At 45.1% G+C, this 21534-nt stretch overlaps 28 non-coding genes across 28 annotated transcripts; all 28 read right to left on the bottom strand.

Annotated features, from left to right (window-relative positions):
- Positions 1 to 617: 617 nt before the first annotated feature.
- Positions 618 to 691, bottom strand: trnai-aau (transfer RNA isoleucine (anticodon AAU)). Its single transcript has one exon. It is a non-coding gene; the product is annotated as a tRNA-Ile (tRNA).
- Positions 692 to 1146: 455 nt separating this feature from the next.
- On the bottom strand, positions 1147 to 1219 carry trnar-ucg (transfer RNA arginine (anticodon UCG)). The gene has a single exon. It is a non-coding gene; the product is annotated as a tRNA-Arg (tRNA).
- A 922-nt stretch (positions 1220 to 2141) lies between these two features.
- On the bottom strand, positions 2142 to 2215 carry trnai-aau (transfer RNA isoleucine (anticodon AAU)). Its single transcript has one exon. It is a non-coding gene; the product is annotated as a tRNA-Ile (tRNA).
- A 441-nt stretch (positions 2216 to 2656) lies between these two features.
- Positions 2657 to 2729, bottom strand: trnar-ucg (transfer RNA arginine (anticodon UCG)). Its single transcript has one exon. It is a non-coding gene; the product is annotated as a tRNA-Arg (tRNA).
- Positions 2730 to 3644: 915 nt separating this feature from the next.
- trnai-aau (transfer RNA isoleucine (anticodon AAU)) lies at positions 3645 to 3718 on the bottom strand. The gene has a single exon. It is a non-coding gene; the product is annotated as a tRNA-Ile (tRNA).
- Positions 3719 to 4163: 445 nt separating this feature from the next.
- trnar-ucg (transfer RNA arginine (anticodon UCG)) lies at positions 4164 to 4236 on the bottom strand. The gene has a single exon. It is a non-coding gene; the product is annotated as a tRNA-Arg (tRNA).
- A 921-nt stretch (positions 4237 to 5157) lies between these two features.
- On the bottom strand, positions 5158 to 5231 carry trnai-aau (transfer RNA isoleucine (anticodon AAU)). The gene has a single exon. It is a non-coding gene; the product is annotated as a tRNA-Ile (tRNA).
- Positions 5232 to 5686: 455 nt separating this feature from the next.
- Positions 5687 to 5759, bottom strand: trnar-ucg (transfer RNA arginine (anticodon UCG)). Its single transcript has one exon. It is a non-coding gene; the product is annotated as a tRNA-Arg (tRNA).
- Positions 5760 to 6681: 922 nt separating this feature from the next.
- On the bottom strand, positions 6682 to 6755 carry trnai-aau (transfer RNA isoleucine (anticodon AAU)). The gene has a single exon. It is a non-coding gene; the product is annotated as a tRNA-Ile (tRNA).
- A 441-nt stretch (positions 6756 to 7196) lies between these two features.
- trnar-ucg (transfer RNA arginine (anticodon UCG)) lies at positions 7197 to 7269 on the bottom strand. The gene has a single exon. It is a non-coding gene; the product is annotated as a tRNA-Arg (tRNA).
- A 922-nt stretch (positions 7270 to 8191) lies between these two features.
- trnai-aau (transfer RNA isoleucine (anticodon AAU)) lies at positions 8192 to 8265 on the bottom strand. Its single transcript has one exon. It is a non-coding gene; the product is annotated as a tRNA-Ile (tRNA).
- A 455-nt stretch (positions 8266 to 8720) lies between these two features.
- trnar-ucg (transfer RNA arginine (anticodon UCG)) lies at positions 8721 to 8793 on the bottom strand. Its single transcript has one exon. It is a non-coding gene; the product is annotated as a tRNA-Arg (tRNA).
- A 921-nt stretch (positions 8794 to 9714) lies between these two features.
- On the bottom strand, positions 9715 to 9788 carry trnai-aau (transfer RNA isoleucine (anticodon AAU)). The gene has a single exon. It is a non-coding gene; the product is annotated as a tRNA-Ile (tRNA).
- Positions 9789 to 10243: 455 nt separating this feature from the next.
- trnar-ucg (transfer RNA arginine (anticodon UCG)) lies at positions 10244 to 10316 on the bottom strand. The gene has a single exon. It is a non-coding gene; the product is annotated as a tRNA-Arg (tRNA).
- A 922-nt stretch (positions 10317 to 11238) lies between these two features.
- trnai-aau (transfer RNA isoleucine (anticodon AAU)) lies at positions 11239 to 11312 on the bottom strand. The gene has a single exon. It is a non-coding gene; the product is annotated as a tRNA-Ile (tRNA).
- A 455-nt stretch (positions 11313 to 11767) lies between these two features.
- trnar-ucg (transfer RNA arginine (anticodon UCG)) lies at positions 11768 to 11840 on the bottom strand. Its single transcript has one exon. It is a non-coding gene; the product is annotated as a tRNA-Arg (tRNA).
- A 922-nt stretch (positions 11841 to 12762) lies between these two features.
- Positions 12763 to 12836, bottom strand: trnai-aau (transfer RNA isoleucine (anticodon AAU)). The gene has a single exon. It is a non-coding gene; the product is annotated as a tRNA-Ile (tRNA).
- Positions 12837 to 13291: 455 nt separating this feature from the next.
- trnar-ucg (transfer RNA arginine (anticodon UCG)) lies at positions 13292 to 13364 on the bottom strand. Its single transcript has one exon. It is a non-coding gene; the product is annotated as a tRNA-Arg (tRNA).
- Positions 13365 to 14286: 922 nt separating this feature from the next.
- Positions 14287 to 14360, bottom strand: trnai-aau (transfer RNA isoleucine (anticodon AAU)). The gene has a single exon. It is a non-coding gene; the product is annotated as a tRNA-Ile (tRNA).
- Positions 14361 to 14815: 455 nt separating this feature from the next.
- trnar-ucg (transfer RNA arginine (anticodon UCG)) lies at positions 14816 to 14888 on the bottom strand. Its single transcript has one exon. It is a non-coding gene; the product is annotated as a tRNA-Arg (tRNA).
- Positions 14889 to 15810: 922 nt separating this feature from the next.
- On the bottom strand, positions 15811 to 15884 carry trnai-aau (transfer RNA isoleucine (anticodon AAU)). Its single transcript has one exon. It is a non-coding gene; the product is annotated as a tRNA-Ile (tRNA).
- Positions 15885 to 16339: 455 nt separating this feature from the next.
- Positions 16340 to 16412, bottom strand: trnar-ucg (transfer RNA arginine (anticodon UCG)). Its single transcript has one exon. It is a non-coding gene; the product is annotated as a tRNA-Arg (tRNA).
- Positions 16413 to 17334: 922 nt separating this feature from the next.
- On the bottom strand, positions 17335 to 17408 carry trnai-aau (transfer RNA isoleucine (anticodon AAU)). The gene has a single exon. It is a non-coding gene; the product is annotated as a tRNA-Ile (tRNA).
- A 455-nt stretch (positions 17409 to 17863) lies between these two features.
- Positions 17864 to 17936, bottom strand: trnar-ucg (transfer RNA arginine (anticodon UCG)). Its single transcript has one exon. It is a non-coding gene; the product is annotated as a tRNA-Arg (tRNA).
- Positions 17937 to 18858: 922 nt separating this feature from the next.
- trnai-aau (transfer RNA isoleucine (anticodon AAU)) lies at positions 18859 to 18932 on the bottom strand. The gene has a single exon. It is a non-coding gene; the product is annotated as a tRNA-Ile (tRNA).
- A 455-nt stretch (positions 18933 to 19387) lies between these two features.
- On the bottom strand, positions 19388 to 19460 carry trnar-ucg (transfer RNA arginine (anticodon UCG)). Its single transcript has one exon. It is a non-coding gene; the product is annotated as a tRNA-Arg (tRNA).
- Positions 19461 to 20381: 921 nt separating this feature from the next.
- On the bottom strand, positions 20382 to 20455 carry trnai-aau (transfer RNA isoleucine (anticodon AAU)). The gene has a single exon. It is a non-coding gene; the product is annotated as a tRNA-Ile (tRNA).
- A 455-nt stretch (positions 20456 to 20910) lies between these two features.
- trnar-ucg (transfer RNA arginine (anticodon UCG)) lies at positions 20911 to 20983 on the bottom strand. Its single transcript has one exon. It is a non-coding gene; the product is annotated as a tRNA-Arg (tRNA).
- Between the last annotated feature and the right edge of the window lie 551 nt (positions 20984 to 21534).

The following is a 21534-nucleotide window of genomic DNA, read 5'->3' as shown; positions in this document are numbered from 1 at the left end:
CCCACCAAACAAAACCACAGTCTACCATGAGACAGCACCTTCCATACTGGAATGGCCAGTATGGTGATGGAACCCATGACTTTGGCGTTATTAGCACCACGCTCTGACCAGCTGAGCTAACCGGCCCACAACTTGTTCCTAAACCGACACCTTTTTTTGTCTAATATACCAAAAAAGAGGGTGGAAGAACTGTTAAGAACACAAGAGAAATGTGTGTTTACAAGAAATTACTTCAACATAGTGGGAAAAAAACTCTTCTGTTGACTTACAAAAAATGCTTTAAGAAGAAATTTGCCACAAAACAATACATGGTGTGCGTCTTCTACTGTTAGGGTCGATAGGTGAGGATATAAAGCAGCAGTTTTTGATGCAGTATGCTGTGTCAGACTTTGGAAATGAGTGATTTATCCAGAAAGTAGCTGGAAAAGTGATTTGGAGATTGTAGCTAAGCATGTAATGTATTCATTAGCGTGTCATGTGTCAGTGAATTTTGTGGTTTGCTGTCATTTGTAGTTGCGTACATCACTCACCTGGAAGTTGGCAGAGGTTTTTTCTTGGATCCCACCAAATAAAATCCACAATCTATCACCAGACAGCACCTTGGATGGCTGCTGGAATGGCCAGTATGGGGATTGAACCCATGACCTTGGCGTTATTAGCACCACGCTCTGACCAGCTGAGCTAACCGGCCTACAACTTGTGTGCAAACTGATCCTTTTGTTGACTAATATACCAAAAAAGAGGGTGGAAGATCTGTTAAGAACACAAGAGAAATGTGTGTTTACAAGAAATTACTTCAAGCTGTACCAATGAAAGCCAACTCTTGGAAGCTCCTACTGATCAGAAGCCACCTATGCAGGTGGAGTTCCACCAACAGCCTGCTTCCAAGTGGTAAATTTTTCACCCATGTCGCTTGAGGTCATGGCATGTTATTGACTTTCTATGGTTGCTTCTAAGCCAAGACTACTGGAGCCTGGCACTGATAAGGCCAAGTTCATGGCTTCAGTCCCCAACCTGGCCATTCGAGCCTCGTAGAGTCTCTGTTGAAGGACATGAAGTTGACAACAGCGTAGCAATTTTGGATGACACAAAGGAGCCGAGGTTGGCATGCTGCGAACGCATGCCTGCTCCTCAAGGACTCACAACCAACCACGAAGGGACTCGAACCCTCAATCTTCTGATCCGAAGTCAGACGCCTTGTCCGTTAGGCCACGTGGTCTGGCAGAAGCTCCCACTTTTCACGAACGTTCGTTGGAGTCTGCTTGAGCCAACTGCTGGTGTTGGGTTGGTCACGTGGCTGGTGGATATTGCTTGATTCTTGCTTGAAATAATTGATTGTTGCTTGAAATAAGTGCATGCCACAGAATTTCTCCCATGTATCACGCTCTTAAAAACGTAGTCCTACTTGCCACATGCACAGTGGATCCACCCACTAAGCCAGAGTATCAACTGCCAATGGACGTCATAAAGCTTACGTGGCCCGATCTGTCACCTGGAAGTTGGCAGAAGTTTTTTTCTTGGATCCCACCAAACAAAACCACAGTCTACCATGAGACAGCACCTTCCATACTGGAATGGCCAGTATGGGGATTGAACCCATGACTTTGGCGTTATTAGCACCACGCTCTGACCAGCTGAGCTAACCGGCCCACAACTTGTGCCTAAACCGACACCTTTTTTTGTCTAATATACCAAAAAAGAGGGTGGAAGAACTGTTAAGAACACAAGAGAAATGTGTGTTTACAAGAAATTACTTCAACATAGTGGGAAAAAAAACTCTTCTGTTGACTTACAAAAAATGCTTTAAGAAGAAATTTGCCACAAAACAATACATGGTGTGCGTCTTCTACTGTTAGGGTCGATAGGTGAGGATATAAAGCAGCAGTTTTTGATGCAGTATGCTGTGTCAGACTTTGGAAATGAGTGATTTATCCAGAAAGTAGCTGGAAAAGTGATTTGGAGATTGTAGCTAAGCATGTAATGTATTCATTAGCGTGTCATGTGTCAGTGAATTTTGTGGTTTGCTGTCATTTGTAGTTGCGTACATCACTCACCTGGAAGTTGGCAGAGGTTTTTTCTTGGATCCCACCAAATAAAATCCACAATCTATCACCAGAAAGCACCTTGGATGGCTGCTGGAATGGCCAGTATGGGGATTGAACCCATGACCTTGGCGTTATTAGCACCACGCTCTGACCAGCTGAGCTAACCGGCCTACAACTTGTGTGCAAACTGATCCTTTTGTTGACTAATATACCAAAAAAGAGGGTGGAAGATCTGTTAAGAACACAAGAGAAATGTGTGTTTACAAGAAATTACTTCAGGCTGTACCAATGAAAGCCCCTACTGATCAGAAGCCACCTATGCAGGTGGAGTTCCACCAACAGCCTGCTTCCAAGTCGTGATTTTTTCACCCATGTTGCTTGAGGTCATGGCATGTTATTGACTTTCTATGGTTGCTTCTAAGCCAAGATTACTGGAGCCTGGCACTGATAAGGCCAAGTTCATGGCTTCAGTCCCCAACCTGGCCATTCAAGCCTCGTAGAGTCTCTGTTGAAGGACATGAAGTTGACAACAGCGTAGCAATTTTGGATGACACAAAGGAGCCGAGGTTGGCATGCTGCGAACGCATGCCTGCTCCTCAAGGACACACAACCAACCACGAAGGGACTCGAACCCTCAATCTTCTGATCCGAAGTCAGACGCCTTGTCCGTTAGGCCACGTGGTCTGGCAGAAGCTCCCACTTTTCACGAACGTTCGTTGGAGTCTGCTTGAGCCAACTGCTGGTGTTGGGTTGGTCACGTGGCTGGTGGATATTGCTTGATTCTTGCTTGAAATAATTGATTGTTGCTTGAAATAAGTGCATGCCACAGAATTTCTCCCATGTATCACGCTCTTAAAAACGTAGTCCTACCTGCCACATGCACAGTGGATCCACCCACTAAGCCAGAGTATCAACTGCCAATGGACGTCATAAAGCTTACGTGGCCCGATCTGTCACCTGGCAGAAGTTTTTTTCTTGGATCCCACCAAACAAAACCACAGTCTACCATGAGACAGCACCTTCCATACTGGAATGGCCAGTATGGTGATGGAACCCATGACTTTGGCGTTATTAGCACCACGCTCTGACCAGCTGAGCTAACCGGCCCACAACTTGTGCCTAAACCGACACCTTTTTTTGTCTAATATACCAAAAAAGAGGGTGGAAGAACTGTTAAGAACACAAGAGAAATGTGTGTTTACAAGAAATTACTTCAACATAGTGGGAAAAAAAACTCTTCTGTTGACTTACAAAAAATGCTTTAAGAAGAAATTTGCCACAAAACAATACATGGTGTGCGTCTTCTACTGTTAGGGTCGATAGGTGAGGATATAAAGCAGCAGTTTTTGATGCAGTATGCTGTGTCAGACTTTGGAAATGAGTGATTTATCCAGAAAGTAGCTGGAAAAGTGATTTGGAGATTGTAGCTAAGCATGTAATGTATTCATTAGCGTGTCATGTGTCAGTGAATTTTGTGGTTTGCTGTCATTTGTAGTTGCGTACATCACTCACCTGGAAGTTGGCAGAGGTTTTTTCTTGGATCGCACCAAATAAAATCCACAATCTATCACCAGACAGCACCTTGGATGGCTGCTGGAATGGCCAGTATGGGGATTGAACCCATGACCTTGGCGTTATTAGCACCACGCTCTGACCAGCTGAGCTAACCGGCCTACAACTTATGTGCAAACTGATCCTTTTGTTGACTAATATACCAAAAAAGAGGGTGGAAGAACTGTTAAGAACACAAGAGAAATGTGTGTTTACAAGAAATTACTTCAAGCTGTACCAATGAAAGCCAACTCTTGGAAGCTCCTACTGATCAGAAGCCACCTATGCAGGTGGAGTTCCACCAACAGCCTGCTTCCAAGTGGTAAATTTTTCACCCATGTCGCTTGAGGTCATGGCATGTTATTGACTTTCTATGGTTGCTTCTAAGCCAAGACTACTGGAGCCTGGCACTGATAAGGCCAAGTTCATGGCTTCAGTCCCCAACCTGGCCATTCGAGCCTCGGTTGAAGGACATGAAGTTGACAACAGCGTAGCAATTTTGGATGACACAAAGGAGCCGAGGTTGGCATGCTGCGAACGCATGCCTGCTCCTCAAGGACTCACAACCAACCACGAAGGGACTCGAACCCTCAATCTTCTGATCCGAAGTCAGACGCCTTGTCCGTTAGGCCACGTGGTCTGGCAGAAGCTCCCACTTTTCACGAACGTTCGTTGGAGTCTGCTTGAGCCAACTGCTGGTGTTGGGTTGGTCACGTGGCTGGTGGATATTGCTTGATTGTTGCTTGAAATAATTGATTGTTGCTTGAAATAAGTGCATGCCACAGAATTTCTCCCATGTATCAAGCTCTTAAAAACGTAGTCCTACCTGCCACATGCACAGTGGATCCACCCACTAAGCCAGAGTATCAACTGCCAATGGACGTCATAAAGCTTACGTGGCCCGATCTGTCACCTGGAAGTTGGCAGAAGTTTTTTTCTTGGATCCCACCAAACAAAACCACAGTCTACCATGAGACAGCACCTTCCATACTGGAATGGCCAGTATGGTGATGGAACCCATGACTTTGGCGTTATTAGCACCACGCTCTGACCAGCTGAGCTAACCGGCCCACAACTTGTTCCTAAACCGACACCTTTTTTTGTCTAATATACCAAAAAAGAGGGTGGAAGAACTGTTAAGAACACAAGAGAAATGTGTGTTTACAAGAAATTACTTCAACATAGTGGGAAAAAAACTCTTCTGTTGACTTACAAAAAATGCTTTAAGAAGAAATTTGCCACAAAACAATACATGGTGTGCGTCTTCTACTGTTAGGGTCGATAGGTGAGGATATAAAGCAGCAGTTTTTGATGCAGTATGCTGTGTCAGACTTTGGAAATGAGTGATTTATCCAGAAAGTAGCTGGAAAAGTGATTTGGAGATTGTAGCTAAGCATGTAATGTATTCATTAGCGTGTCATGTGTCAGTGAATTTTGTGGTTTGCTGTCATTTGTAGTTGCGTACATCACTCACCTGGAAGTTGGCAGAGGTTTTTTCTTGGATCCCACCAAATAAAATCCACAATCTATCACCAGACAGCACCTTGGATGGCTGCTGGAATGGCCAGTATGGGGATTGAACCCATGACCTTGGCGTTATTAGCACCACGCTCTGACCAGCTGAGCTAACCGGCCTACAACTTGTGTGCAAACTGATCCTTTTGTTGACTAATATACCAAAAAAGAGGGTGGAAGATCTGTTAAGAACACAAGAGAAATGTGTGTTTACAAGAAATTACTTCAAGCTGTACCAATGAAAGCCAACTCTTGGAAGCTCCTACTGATCAGAAGCCACCTATGCAGGTGGAGTTCCACCAACAGCCTGCTTCCAAGTGGTAAATTTTTCACCCATGTCGCTTGAGGTCATGGCATGTTATTGACTTTCTATGGTTGCTTCTAAGCCAAGACTACTGGAGCCTGGCACTGATAAGGCCAAGTTCATGGCTTCAGTCCCCAACCTGGCCATTCGAGCCTCGTAGAGTCTCTGTTGAAGGACATGAAGTTGACAACAGCGTAGCAATTTTGGATGACACAAAGGAGCCGAGGTTGGCATGCTGCGAACGCATGCCTGCTCCTCAAGGACTCACAACCAACCACGAAGGGACTCGAACCCTCAATCTTCTGATCCGAAGTCAGACGCCTTGTCCGTTAGGCCACGTGGTCTGGCAGAAGCTCCCACTTTTCACGAACGTTCGTTGGAGTCTGCTTGAGCCAACTGCTGGTGTTGGGTTGGTCACGTGGCTGGTGGATATTGCTTGATTCTTGCTTGAAATAATTGATTGTTGCTTGAAATAAGTGCATGCCACAGAATTTCTCCCATGTATCACGCTCTTAAAAACGTAGTCCTACTTGCCACATGCACAGTGGATCCACCCACTAAGCCAGAGTATCAACTGCCAATGGACGTCATAAAGCTTACGTGGCCCGATCTGTCACCTGGAAGTTGGCAGAAGTTTTTTTCTTGGATCCCACCAAACAAAACCACAGTCTACCATGAGACAGCACCTTCCATACTGGAATGGCCAGTATGGGGATTGAACCCATGACTTTGGCGTTATTAGCACCACGCTCTGACCAGCTGAGCTAACCGGCCCACAACTTGTGCCTAAACCGACACCTTTTTTTGTCTAATATACCAAAAAAGAGGGTGGAAGAACTGTTAAGAACACAAGAGAAATGTGTGTTTACAAGAAATTACTTCAACATAGTGGGAAAAAAAACTCTTCTGTTGACTTACAAAAAATGCTTTAAGAAGAAATTTGCCACAAAACAATACATGGTGTGCGTCTTCTACTGTTAGGGTCGATAGGTGAGGATATAAAGCAGCAGTTTTTGATGCAGTATGCTGTGTCAGACTTTGGAAATGAGTGATTTATCCAGAAAGTAGCTGGAAAAGTGATTTGGAGATTGTAGCTAAGCATGTAATGTATTCATTAGCGTGTCATGTGTCAGTGAATTTTGTGGTTTGCTGTCATTTGTAGTTGTGTACATCACTCACCTGGAAGTTGGCAGAGGTTTTTTCTTGGATCCCACCAAATAAAATCCACAATCTATCACCAGAAAGCACCTTGGATGGCTGCTGGAATGGCCAGTATGGGGATTGAACCCATGACCTTGGCGTTATTAGCACCACGCTCTGACCAGCTGAGCTAACCGGCCTACAACTTGTGTGCAAACTGATCCTTTTGTTGACTAATATACCAAAAAAGAGGGTGGAAGATCTGTTAAGAACACAAGAGAAATGTGTGTTTACAAGAAATTACTTCAGGCTGTACCAATGAAAGCCCCTACTGATCAGAAGCCACCTATGCAGGTGGAGTTCCACCAACAGCCTGCTTCCAAGTCGTGATTTTTTCACCCATGTTGCTTGAGGTCATGGCATGTTATTGACTTTCTATGGTTGCTTCTAAGCCAAGATTACTGGAGCCTGGCACTGATAAGGCCAAGTTCATGGCTTCAGTCCCCAACCTGGCCATTCAAGCCTCGTAGAGTCTCTGTTGAAGGACATGAAGTTGACAACAGCGTAGCAATTTTGGATGACACAAAGGAGCCGAGGTTGGCATGCTGCGAACGCATGCCTGCTCCTCAAGGACACACAACCAACCACGAAGGGACTCGAACCCTCAATCTTCTGATCCGAAGTCAGACGCCTTGTCCGTTAGGCCACGTGGTCTGGCAGAAGCTCCCACTTTTCACGAACGTTCGTTGGAGTCTGCTTGAGCCAACTGCTGGTGTTGGGTTGGTCACGTGGCTGGTGGATATTGCTTGATTCTTGCTTGAAATAATTGATTGTTGCTTGAAATAAGTGCATGCCACAGAATTTCTCCCATGTATCACGCTCTTAAAAACGTAGTCCTACCTGCCACATGCACAGTGGATCCACCCACTAAGCCAGAGTATCAACTGCCAATGGACGTCATAAAGCTTACGTGGCCCGATCTGTCACCTGGAAGTTGGCAGAAGTTTTTTTCTTGGATCCCACCAAACAAAACCACAGTCTACCATGAGACAGCACCTTCCATACTGGAATGGCCAGTATGGTGATGGAACCCATGACTTTGGCGTTATTAGCACCACGCTCTGACCAGCTGAGCTAACCGGCCCACAACTTGTGCCTAAACCGACACCTTTTTTTGTCTAATATACCAAAAAAGAGGGTGGAAGAACTGTTAAGAACACAAGAGAAATGTGTGTTTACAAGAAATTACTTCAACATAGTGGGAAAAAAAACTCTTCTGTTGACTTACAAAAAATGCTTTAAGAAGAAATTTGCCACAAAACAATACATGGTGTGCGTCTTCTACTGTTAGGGTCGATAGGTGAGGATATAAAGCAGCAGTTTTTGATGCAGTATGCTGTGTCAGACTTTGGAAATGAGTGATTTATCCAGAAAGTAGCTGGAAAAGTGATTTGGAGATTGTAGCTAAGCATGTAATGTATTCATTAGCGTGTCATGTGTCAGTGAATTTTGTGGTTTGCTGTCATTTGTAGTTGCGTACATCACTCACCTGGAAGTTGGCAGAGGTTTTTTCTTGGATCGCACCAAATAAAATCCACAATCTATCACCAGACAGCACCTTGGATGGCTGCTGGAATGGCCAGTATGGGGATTGAACCCATGACCTTGGCGTTATTAGCACCACGCTCTGACCAGCTGAGCTAACCGGCCTACAACTTGTGTGCAAACTGATCCTTTTGTTGACTAATATACCAAAAAAGAGGGTGGAAGAACTGTTAAGAACACAAGAGAAATGTGTGTTTACAAGAAATTACTTCAAGCTGTACCAATGAAAGCCAACTCTTGGAAGCTCCTACTGATCAGAAGCCACCTATGCAGGTGGAGTTCCACCAACAGCCTGCTTCCAAGTGGTAAATTTTTCACCCATGTCACTTGAGGTCATGGCATGTTATTGACTTTCTATGGTTGCTTCTAAGCCAAGACTACTGGAGCCTGGCACTGATAAGGCCAAGTTCATGGCTTCAGTCCCCAACCTGGCCATTCGAGCCTCGTAGAGTCTCTGTTGAAGGACATGAAGTTGACAACAGCGTAGCAATTTTGGATGACACAAAGGAGCCGAGGTTGGCATGCTGCGAACGCATGCCTGCTCCTCAAGGACTCACAACCAACCACGAAGGGACTCGAACCCTCAATCTTCTGATCCGAAGTCAGACGCCTTGTCCGTTAGGCCACGTGGTCTGGCAGAAGCTCCCACTTTTCACGAACGTTCGTTGGAGTCTGCTTGAGCCAACTGCTGGTGTTGGGTTGGTCACGTGGCTGGTGGATATTGCTTGATTGTTGCTTGAAATAATTGATTGTTGCTTGAAATAAGTGCATGCCACAGAATTTCTCCCATGTATCAAGCTCTTAAAAACGTAGTCCTACCTGCCACATGCACAGTGGATCCACCCACTAAGCCAGAGTATCAACTGCCAATGGACGTCATAAAGCTTACGTGGCCCGATCTGTCACCTGGAAGTTGGCAGAAGTTTTTTTCTTGGATCCCACCAAACAAAAACACAGTCTACCATGAGACAGCACCTTCCATACTGGAATGGCCAGTATGGGGATTGAACCCATGACTTTGGCGTTATTAGCACCACGCTCTGTCCAGCTGAGCTAACCGGCCCACAACTTGTGCCAAAACCGACACTTTTTTTGTCTAATATACCAAAAAAGAGGGTGGAAGAACTGTTAAGAACACAAGAGAAATGTGTGTTTACAAGAAATTACTTCAACATAGTGGGAAAAAAACCTCTTCTGTTGACTTACAAAAAATGCTTTCAGAAGAAATTTGCCACAAAACAATACATGGTGTGCGTCTTCTACTGTTAGGGTCGATAGGTGAGGATATAAAGCAGCAGTTTTTGATGCAGTATGCTGTGTCAGACTTTGGAAATGAGTGATTTATCCAGAAAGTAGCTGGAAAAGTGATTTGGAGATTGTAGCTAAGCATGTAATGTATTCATTAGCGTGTCATGTGTCAGTGAATTTTGTGGTTTGCTGTCATTTGTAGTTGCGTACATCACTCACCTGGAAGTTGGCAGAGGTTTTTTCTTGGATCGCACCAAATAAAATCCACAATCTATCACCAGACAGCACCTTGGATGGCTGCTGGAATGGCCAGTATGGGGATTGAACCCATGACCTTGGCGTTATTAGCACCACGCTCTGACCAGCTGAGCTAACCGGCCTACAACTTGTGTGCAAACTGATCCTTTTGTTGACTAATATACCAAAAAAGAGGGTGGAAGAAGTGTTAAGAACACAAGAGAAATGTGTGTTTACAAGAAATTACTTCAAGCTGTACCAATGAAAGCCAACTCTTGGAAGCTCCTACTGATCAGAAGCCACCTATGCAGGTGGAGTTCCACCAACAGCCTGCTTCCAAGTGGTAAATTTTTCACCCATGTCGCTTGAGGTCATGGCATGTTATTGACTTTCTATGGTTGCTTCTAAGCCAAGACTACTGGAGCCTGGCACTGATAAGGCCAAGTTCATGGCTTCAGTCCCCAACCTGGCCATTCGAGCCTCGTAGAGTCTCTGTTGAAGGACATGAAGTTGACAACAGCGTAGCAATTTTGGATGACACAAAGGAGCCGAGGTTGGCATGCTGCGAACGCATGCCTGCTCCTCAAGGACTCACAACCAACCACGAAGGGACTCGAACCCTCAATCTTCTGATCCGAAGTCAGACGCCTTGTCCGTTAGGCCACGTGGTCTGGCAGAAGCTCCCACTTTTCACGAACGTTCGTTGGAGTCTGCTTGAGCCAACTGCTGGTGTTGGGTTGGTCACGTGGCTGGTGGATATTGCTTGATTCTTGCTTGAAATAATTGATTGTTGCTTGAAATAAGTGCATGCCACAGAATTTCTCCCATGTATCACGCTCTTAAAAACGTAGTCCTACTTGCCACATGCACAGTGGATCCACCCACTAAGCCAGAGTATCAACTGCCAATGAACGTCATAAAGCTTACGTGGCCCGATCTGTCACCTGGAAGTTGGCAGAAGTTTTTTTCTTGGATCCCACCAAACAAAACCACAGTCTACCATGAGACAGCACCTTCCATACTGGAATGGCCAGTATGGTGATGGAACCCATGACTTTGGCGTTATTAGCACCACGCTCTGACCAGCTGAGCTAACCGGCCCACAACTTGTGCCTAAACCGACACCTTTTTTTGTCTAATATACCAAAAAAGAGGGTGGAAGAACTGTTAAGAACACAAGAGAAATGTGTGTTTACAAGAAATTACTTCAACATAGTGGGAAAAAAAACTCTTCTGTTGACTTACAAAAAATGCTTTAAGAAGAAATTTGCCACAAAACAATACATGGTGTGCGTCTTCTACTGTTAGGGTCGATAGGTGAGGATATAAAGCAGCAGTTTTTGATGCAGTATGCTGTGTCAGACTTTGGAAATGAGTGATTTATCCAGAAAGTAGCTGGAAAAGTGATTTGGAGATTGTAGCTAAGCATGTAATGTATTCATTAGCGTGTCATGTGTCAGTGAATTTTGTGGTTTGCTGTCATTTGTAGTTGCGTACATCACTCACCTGGAAGTTGGCAGAGGTTTTTTCTTGGATCGCACCAAATAAAATCCACAATCTATCACCAGACAGCACCTTGGATGGCTGCTGGAATGGCCAGTATGGGGATTGAACCCATGACCTTGGCGTTATTAGCACCACGCTCTGACCAGCTGAGCTAACCGGCCTACAACTTGTGTGCAAACTGATCCTTTTGTTGACTAATATACCAAAAAAGAGGGTGGAAGAACTGTTAAGAACACAAGAGAAATGTGTGTTTACAAGAAATTACTTCAAGCTGTACCAATGAAAGCCAACTCTTGGAAGCTCCTACTGATCAGAAGCCACCTATGCAGGTGGAGTTCCACCAACAGCCTGCTTCCAAGTCGTGATTTTTTCACCCGTGTCGCTTGAGGTCATGGCATGTTATTGACTTTCTATGGTTGCTTCTAAGCCAAGACTACTGGAGCCTGGCACTGATAAGGCCAAGTTCATGGCTTCAGTCCCCAACCTGGCCATTCGAGCCTCGTAGAATCTCTGTTGAAGGACATGAAGTTGACAACAGCGTAGCAATTTTGGATGACACAAAGGAGCCGAGGTTGGCATGCTGCGAACGCATGCCTGCTCCTCAAGGACTCACAACCAACCACGAAGGGACTCGAACCCTCAATCTTCTGATCCGAAGTCAGACGCCTTGTCCGTTAGGCCACGTGGTCTGGCAGAAGCTCCCACTTTTCACGAACGTTCGTTGGAGTCTGCTTGAGCCAACTGCTGGTGTTGGGTTGGTCACGTGGCTGGTGGATATTGCTTGATTGTTGCTTGAAATAATTGATTGTTGCTTGAAATAAGTGCATGCCACAGAATTTCTCCCATGTATCAAGCTCTTAAAAACGTAGTCCTACCTGCCACATGCACAGTGGATCCACCCACTAAGCCAGAGTATCAACTGCCAATGGACGTCATAAAGCTTACGTGGCCCGATCTGTCACCTGGAAGTTGGCAGAAGTTTTTTTCTTGGATCCCACCAAACAAAACCACAGTCTACCATGAGACAGCACCTTCCATACTGGAATGGCCAGTATGGTGATGGAACCCATGACTTTGGCGTTATTAGCACCACGCTCTGACCAGCTGAGCTAACCGGCCCACAACTTGTGCCTAAACCGACACCTTTTTTTGTCTAATATACCAAAAAAGAGGGTGGAAGAACTGTTAAGAACACAAGAGAAATGTGTGTTTACAAGAAATTACTTCAACATAGTGGGAAAAAAAACTCTTCTGTTGACTTACAAAAAATGCTTTAAGAAGAAATTTGCCACAAAACAATACATGGTGTGCGTCTTCTACTGTTAGGGTCGATAGGTGAGGATATAAAGCAGCAGTTTTTGATGCAGTATGCTGTGTCAGACTTTGGAAATGAGTGATTTATCCAGAAAGTAGCTGGAAAAGTGATTTGGAGATTGTAGCTAAGCATGTAATGTATTCATTAGCGTGTCATGTGTCAGTGAATTTTGTGGTTTGCTGTCATTTGTAGTTGCGTACATCACTCACCTGGAAGTTGGCAGAGGTTTTTTCTTGGATCCCACCAAATAAAATCCACAATCTATCACCAGACAGCACCTTGGATGGCTGCTGGAATGGCCAGTATGGGGATTGAACCCATGACCTTGGCGTTATTAGCACCACGCTCTGACCAGCTGAGCTAACCGGCCTACAACTTGTGTGCAAACTGATCCTTTTGTTGACTAATATACCAAAAAAGAGGGTGGAAGATCTGTTAAGAACACAAGAGAAATGTGTGTTTACAAGAAATTACTTCAAGCTGTACCAATGAAAGCCAACTCTTGGAAGCTCCTACTGATCAGAAGCCACCTATGCAGGTGGAGTTCCACCAACAGCCTGCTTCCAAGTGGTAAATTTTTCACCCATGTCGCTTGAGGTCATGGCATGTTATTGACTTTCTATGGTTGCTTCTAAGCCAAGACTACTGGAGCCTGGCACTGATAAGGCCAAGTTCATGGCTTCAGTCCCCAACCTGGCCATTCGAGCCTCGTAGAGTCTCTGTTGAAGGACATGAAGTTGACAACAGCGTAGCAATTTTGGATGACACAAAGGAGCCGAGGTTGGCATGCTGCGAACGCATGCCTGCTCCTCAAGGACTCACAACCAACCACGAAGGGACTCGAACCCGCAATCTTCTGATCCGAAGTCAGACGCCTTGTCCGTTAGGCCACGTGGTCTGGCAGAAGCTCCCACTTTTCACGAACGTTCGTTGGAGTCTGCTTGAGCCAACTGCTGGTGTTGGGTTGGTCACGTGGCTGGTGGATATTGCTTGATTCTTGCTTGAAATAATTGATTGTTGCTTGAAATAAGTGCATGCCACAGAATTTCTCCCATGTATCAAGCTCTTAAAAACGTAGTCCTACTTGCCACATGCACAGTGGATCCACCCACTAAGCCAGAGTATCAACTGCCAATGGACGTCATAAAGCTTACGTGGCCCGATCTGTCACCTGGAAGTTGGCAGAAGTTTTTTTCTTGGATCCCACCAAACAAAACCACAGTCTACCATGAGACAGCACCTTCCATACTGGAATGGCCAGTATGGGGATTGAACCCATGACTTTGGCGTTATTAGCACCACGCTCTGACCAGCTGAGCTAACCGGCCCACAACTTGTGCCTAAACCGACACCTTTTTTTGTCTAATATACCAAAAAAGAGGGTGGAAGAACTGTTAAGAACACAAGAGAAATGTGTGTTTACAAGAAATTACTTCAACATAGTGGGAAAAAAAACTCTTCTGTTGACTTACAAAAAATGCTTTAAGACGAAATTTGCCACAAAACAATACATGGTGTGCGTCTTCTACTGTTAGGGTCGATAGGTGAGGATATAAAGCAGCAGTTTTTGATGCAGTATGCTGTGTCAGACTTTGGAAATGAGTGATTTATCCAGAAAGTAGCTGGAAAAGTGATTTGGAGATTGTAGCTAAGCATGTAATGTATTCATTAGCGTGTCATGTGTCAGTGAATTTTGTGGTTTGCTGTCATTTGTAGTTGCGTACATCACTCACCTGGAAGTTGGCAGAGGTTTTTTCTTGGATCGCACCAAATAAAATCCACAATCTATCACCAGACAGCACCTTGGATGGCTGCTGGAATGGCCAGTATGGGGATTGAACCCATGACCTTGGCGTTATTAGCACCACGCTCTGACCAGCTGAGCTAACCGGCCTACAACTTGTGTGCAAACTGATCCTTTTGTTGACTAATATACCAAAAAAGAGGGTGGAAGAACTGTTAAGAACACAAGAGAAATGTGTGTTTACAAGAAATTACTTCAAGCTGTACCAATGAAAGCCAACTCTTGGAAGCTCCTACTGATCAGAAGCCACCTATGCAGGTGGAGTTCCACCAACAGCCTGCTTCCAAGTCGTGATTTTTTCACCCGTGTCGCTTGAGGTCATGGCATGTTATTGACTTTCTATGGTTGCTTCTAAGCCAAGACTACTGGAGCCTGGCACTGATAAGGCCAAGTTCATGGCTTCAGTCCCCAACCTGGCCATTCGAGCCTCGTAGAATCTCTGTTGAAGGACATGAAGTTGACAACAGCGTAGCAATTTTGGATGACACAAAGGAGCCGAGGTTGGCATGCTGCGAACGCATGCCTGCTCCTCAAGGACTCACAACCAACCACGAAGGGACTCGAACCCTCAATCTTCTGATCCGAAGTCAGACGCCTTGTCCGTTAGGCCACGTGGTCTGGCAGAAGCTCCCACTTTTCACGAACGTTCGTTGGAGTCTGCTTGAGCCAACTGCTGGTGTTGGGTTGGTCACGTGGCTGGTGGATATTGCTTGATTGTTGCTTGAAATAATTGATTGTTGCTTGAAATAAGTGCATGCCACAGAATTTCTCCCATGTATCAAGCTCTTAAAAACGTAGTCCTACCTGCCACATGCACAGTGGATCCACCCACTAAGCCAGAGTATCAACTGCCAATGGACGTCATAAAGCTTACGTGGCCCGATCTGTCACCTGGAAGTTGGCAGAAGTTTTTTTCTTGGATCCCACCAAACAAAACCACAGTCTACCATGAGACAGCACCTTCCATACTGGAATGGCCAGTATGGTGATGGAACCCATGACTTTGGCGTTATTAGCACCACGCTCTGACCAGCTGAGCTAACCGGCCCACAACTTGTGCCTAAACCGACACCTTTTTTTGTCTAATATACCAAAAAAGAGGGTGGAAGAACTGTTAAGAACACAAGAGAAATGTGTGTTTACAAGAAATTACTTCAACATAGTGGGAAAAAAAACTCTTCTGTTGACTTACAAAAAATGCTTTAAGAAGAAATTTGCCACAAAACAATACATGGTGTGCGTCTTCTACTGTTAGGGTCGATAGGTGAGGATATAAAGCAGCAGTTTTTGATGCAGTATGCTGTGTCAGACTTTGGAAATGAGTGATTTATCCAGAAAGTAGCTGGAAAAGTGATTTGGAGATTGTAGCTAAGCATGTAATGTATTCATTAGCGTGTCATGTGTCAGTGAATTTTGTGGTTTGCTGTCATTTGTAGTTGCGTACATCACTCACCTGGAAGTTGGCAGAGGTTTTTTCTTGGATCCCACCAAATAAAATCCACAATCTATCACCAGACAGCACCTTGGATGGCTGCTGGAATGGCCAGTATGGGGATTGAACCCATGACCTTGGCGTTATTAGCACCACGCTCTGACCAGCTGAGCTAACCGGCCTACAACTTGTGTGCAAACTGATCCTTTTGTTGACTAATATACCAAAAAAGAGGGTGGAAGATCTGTTAAGAACACAAGAGAAATGTGTGTTTACAAGAAATTACTTCAAGCTGTACCAATGAAAGCCAACTCTTGGAAGCTCCTACTGATCAGAAGCCACCTATGCAGGTGGAGTTCCACCAACAGCCTGCTTCCAAGTGGTAAATTTTTCACCCATGTCGCTTGAGGTCATGGCATGTTATTGACTTTCTATGGTTGCTTCTAAGCCAAGACTACTGGAGCCTGGCACTGATAAGGCCAAGTTCATGGCTTCAGTCCCCAACCTGGCCATTCGAGCCTCGTAGAGTCTCTGTTGAAGGACATGAAGTTGACAACAGCGTAGCAATTTTGGATGACACAAAGGAGCCGAGGTTGGCATGCTGCGAACGCATGCCTGCTCCTCAAGGACTCACAACCAACCACGAAGGGACTCGAACCCGCAATCTTCTGATCCGAAGTCAGACGCCTTGTCCGTTAGGCCACGTGGTCTGGCAGAAGCTCCCACTTTTCACGAACGTTCGTTGGAGTCTGCTTGAGCCAACTGCTGGTGTTGGGTTGGTCACGTGGCTGGTGGATATTGCTTGATTCTTGCTTGAAATAATTGATTGTTGCTTGAAATAAGTGCATGCCACAGAATTTCTCCCATGTATCAAGCTCTTAAAAACGTAGTCCTACTTGCCACATGCACAGTGGATCCACCCACTAAGCCAGAGTATCAACTGCCAATGGACGTCATAAAGCTTACGTGGCCCGATCTGTCACCTGGAAGTTGGCAGAAGTTTTTTTCTTGGATCCCACCAAACAAAACCACAGTCTACCATGAGACAGCACCTTCCATACTGGAATGGCCAGTATGGGGATTGAACCCATGACTTTGGCGTTATTAGCACCACGCTCTGACCAGCTGAGCTAACCGGCCCACAACTTGTGCCTAAACCGACACCTTTTTTTGTCTAATATACCAAAAAAGAGGGTGGAAGAACTGTTAAGAACACAAGAGAAATGTGTGTTTACAAGAAATTACTTCAACATAGTGGGAAAAAAAACTCTTCTGTTGACTTACAAAAAATGCTTTAAGACGAAATTTGCCACAAAACAATACATGGTGTGCGTCTTCTACTGTTAGGGTCGATAGGTGAGGATATAAAGCAGCAGTTTTTGATGCAGTATGCTGTGTCAGACTTTGGAAATGAGTGATTTATCCAGAAAGTAGCTGGAAAAGTGATTTGGAGATTGTAGCTAAGCATGTAATGTATTCATTAGCGTGTCATGTGTCAGTGAATTTTGTGGTTTGCTGTCATTTGTAGTTGCGTACATCACTCACCTGGAAGTTGGCAGAGGTTTTTTCTTGGATCCCACCAAATAAAATCCACAATCTATCACCAGACAGCACCTTGGATGGCTGCTGGAATGGCCAGTATGGGGATTGAACCCATGACCTTGGCGTTATTAGCACCACGCTCTGACCAGCTGAGCTAACCGGCCTACAACTTGTGTGCAAACTGATCCTTTTGTTGACTAATATACCAAAAAAGAGGGTGGAAGATCTGTTAAGAACACAAGAGAAATGTGTGTTTACAAGAAATTACTTCAAGCTGTACCAATGAAAGCCAACTCTTGGAAGCTCCTACTGATCAGAAGCCACCTATGCAGGTGGAGTTCCACCAACAGCCTGCTTCCAAGTGGTAAATTTTTCACCCATGTCGCTTGAGGTCATGGCATGTTATTGACTTTCTATGGTTGCTTCTAAGCCAAGACTACTGGAGCCTGGCACTGATAAGGCCAAGTTCATGGCTTCAGTCCCCAACCTGGCCATTCGAGCCTCATAGAGTCTCTGTTGAAGGACATGAAGTTGACAACAGCGTAGCAATTTTGGATGACACAAAGGAGCCGAGGTTGGCATGCTGCGAACGCATGCCTGCTCCTCAAGGACTCACAACCAACCACGAAGGGACTCGAACCCTCAATCTTCTGATCCGAAGTCAGACGCCTTGTCCGTTAGGCCACGTGGTCTGGCAGAAGCTCCCACTTTTCACGAACGTTCGTTGGAGTCTGCTTGAGCCAACTGCTGGTGTTGGGTTGGTCACGTGGCTGGTGGATATTGCTTGATTCTTGCTTGAAATAATTGATTGTTGCTTGAAATAAGTGCATGCCACAGAATTTCTCCCATGTATCACGCTCTTAAAAACGTAGTCCTACTTGCCACATGCACAGTGGATCCACCCACTAAGCCAGAGTATCAACTGCCAATGAACGTCATAAAGCTTACGTGGCCCGATCTGTCACCTGGAAGTTGGCAGAAGTTTTTTTCTTGGATCCCACCAAACAAAACCACAGTCTACCATGAGACAGCACCTTCCATACTGGAATGGCCAGTATGGTGATGGAACCCATGACTTTGGCGTTATTAGCACCACGCTCTGACCAGCTGAGCTAACCGGCCCACAACTTGTGCCTAAACCGACACCTTTTTTTGTCTAATATACCAAAAAAGAGGGTGGAAGAACTGTTAAGAACACAAGAGAAATGTGTGTTTACAAGAAATTACTTCAACATAGTGGGAAAAAAAACTCTTCTGTTGACTTACAAAAAATGCTTTAAGAAGAAATTTGCCACAAAACAATACATGGTGTGCGTCTTCTACTGTTAGGGTCGATAGGTGAGGATATAAAGCAGCAGTTTTTGATGCAGTATGCTGTGTCAGACTTTGGAAATGAGTGATTTATCCAGAAAGTAGCTGGAAAAGTGATTTGGAGATTGTAGCTAAGCATGTAATGTATTCATTAGCGTGTCATGTGTCAGTGAATTTTGTGGTTTGCTGTCATTTGTAGTTGCGTACATCACTCACCTGGAAGTTGGCAGAGGTTTTTTCTTGGATCCCACCAAATAAAATCCACAATCTATCACCAGACAGCACCTTGGATGGCTGCTGGAATGGCCAGTATGGGGATTGAACCCATGACCTTGGCGTTATTAGCACCACGCTCTGACCAGCTGAGCTAACCGGCCTACAACTTGTGTGCAAACTGATCCTTTTGTTGACTAATATACCAAAAAAGAGGGTGGAAGATCTGTTAAGAACACAAGAGAAATGTGTGTTTACAAGAAATTACTTCAAGCTGTACCAATGAAAGCCAACTCTTGGAAGCTCCTACTGATCAGAAGCCACCTATGCAGGTGGAGTTCCACCAACAGCCTGCTTCCAAGTGGTAAATTTTTCACCCATGTCGCTTGAGGTCATGGCATGTTATTGACTTTCTATGGTTGCTTCTAAGCCAAGACTACTGGAGCCTGGCACTGATAAGGCCAAGTTCATGGCTTCAGTCCCCAACCTGGCCATTCGAGCCTCGTAGAGTCTCTGTTGAAGGACATGAAGTTGACAACAGCGTAGCAATTTTGGATGACACAAAGGAGCCGAGGTTGGCATGCTGCGAACGCATGCCTGCTCCTCAAGGACTCACAACCAACCACGAAGGGACTCGAACCCTCAATCTTCTGATCCGAAGTCAGACGCCTTGTCCGTTAGGCCACGTGGTCTGGCAGAAGCTCCCACTTTTCACGAACGTTCGTTGGAGTCTGCTTGAGCCAACTGCTGGTGTTGGGTTGGTCACGTGGCTGGTGGATATTGCTTGATTGTTGCTTGAAATAATTGATTGTTGCTTGAAATAAGTGCATGCCACAGAATTTCTCCCATGTATCAAGCTCTTAAAAACGTAGTCCTACCTGCCACATGCACAGTGGATCCACCCACTAAGCCAGAGTATCAACTGCCAATGGACGTCATAAAGCTTACGTGGCCCGATCTGTCACCTGGAAGTTGGCAGAAGTTTTTTTCTTGGATCCCACCAAACAAAACCACAGTCTACCATGAGACAGCACCTTCCATACTGGAATGGCCAGTATGGTGATGGAACCCATGACTTTGGCGTTATTAGCACCACGCTCTGACCAGCTGAGCTAACCGGCCCACAACTTGTTCCTAAACCGACACCTTTTTTTGTCTAATATACCAAAAAAGAGGGTGGAAGAACTGTTAAGAACACAAGAGAAATGTGTGTTTACAAGAAATTACTTCAACATAGTGGGAAAAAAACTCTTCTGTTGACTTACAAAAAATGCTTTAAGAAGAAATTTGCCACAAAACAATACATGGTGTGCGTCTTCTACTGTTAGGGTCGATAGGTGAGGATATAAAGCAGCAGTTTTTGATGCAGTATGCTGTGTCAGACTTTGGAAATGAGTGATTTATCCAGAAAGTAGCTGGAAAAGTGATTTGGAGATTGTAGCTAAGCATGTAATGTATTCATTAGCGTGTCATGTGTCAGTGAATTTTGTGGTTTGCTGTCATTTGTAGTTGCGTACATCACTCACCTGGAAGTTGGCAGAGGTTTTTTCTTGGATCCCACCAAATAAAATCCACAATCTATCACCAGACAGCACCTTGGATGGCTGCTGGAATGGCCAGTATGGGGATTGAACCCATGACCTTGGCGTTATTAGCACCACGCTCTGACCAGCTGAGCTAACCGGCCTACAACTTGTGTGCAAACTGATCCTTTTGTTGACTAATATACCAAAAAAGAGGGTGGAAGATCTGTTAAGAACACAAGAGAAATGTGTGTTTACAAGAAATTACTTCAAGCTGTACCAATGAAAGCCAACTCTTGGAAGCTCCTACTGATCAGAAGCCACCTATGCAGGTGGAGTTCCACCAACAGCCTGCTTCCAAGTGGTAAATTTTTCACCCATGTCGCTTGAGGTCATGGCATGTTATTGACTTTCTATGGTTGCTTCTAAGCCAAGACTACTGGAGCCTGGCACTGATAAGGCCAAGTTCATGGCTTCAGTCCCCAACCTGGCCATTCGAGCCTCGTAGAGTCTCTGTTGAAGGACATGAAGTTGACAACAGCGTAGCAATTTTGGATGACACAAAGGAGCCGAGGTTGGCATGCTGCGAACGCATGCCTGCTCCTCAAGGACTCACAACCAACCACGAAGGGACTCGAACCCTCAATCTTCTGATCCGAAGTCAGACGCCTTGTCCGTTAGGCCACGTGGTCTGGCAGAAGCTCCCACTTTTCACGAACGTTCGTTGGAGTCTGCTTGAGCCAACTGCTGGTGTTGGGTTGGTCACGTGGCTGGTGGATATTGCTTGATTCTTGCTTGAAATAATTGATTGTTGCTTGAAATAAGTGCATGCCACAGAATTTCTCCCATGTATCACGCTCTTAAAAACGTAGTCCTACTTGCCACATGCACAGTGGATCCACCCACTAAGCCAGAGTATCAACTGCCAATGAACGTCATAAAGCTTACGTGGCCCGATCTGTCACCTGGAAGTTGGCAGAAGTTTTTTTCTTGGATCCCACCAAACAAAACCACAGTCTACCATGAGACAGCACCTTCCATACTGGAATGGCCAGTATGGTGATGGAACCCATGACTTTGGCGTTATTAGCACCACGCTCTGACCAGCTGAGCTAACCGGCCCACAACTTGTGCCTAAACCGACACCTTTTTTTGTCTAATATACCAAAAAAGAGGGTGGAAGAACTGTTAAGAACACAAGAGAAATGTGTGTTTACAAGAAATTACTTCAACATAGTGGGAA

This window comes from Aulonocara sp. 'chitande type north' Nkhata Bay, linkage group LG3 (genome assembly GCF_057382095.1).
Source record: "Aulonocara sp. 'chitande type north' Nkhata Bay isolate Kocher_YH1m ecotype deep benthic linkage group LG3, A_spYH_male_GT1.1, whole genome shotgun sequence".
In the NCBI taxonomy this organism is placed as follows: Eukaryota; Metazoa; Chordata; class Actinopteri; order Cichliformes; family Cichlidae; genus Aulonocara; species Aulonocara sp. 'chitande type north' Nkhata Bay.
Note: the sequence above shows the minus strand (reverse complement) of the source record. Positions and strands in the feature narration are given on the sequence as shown.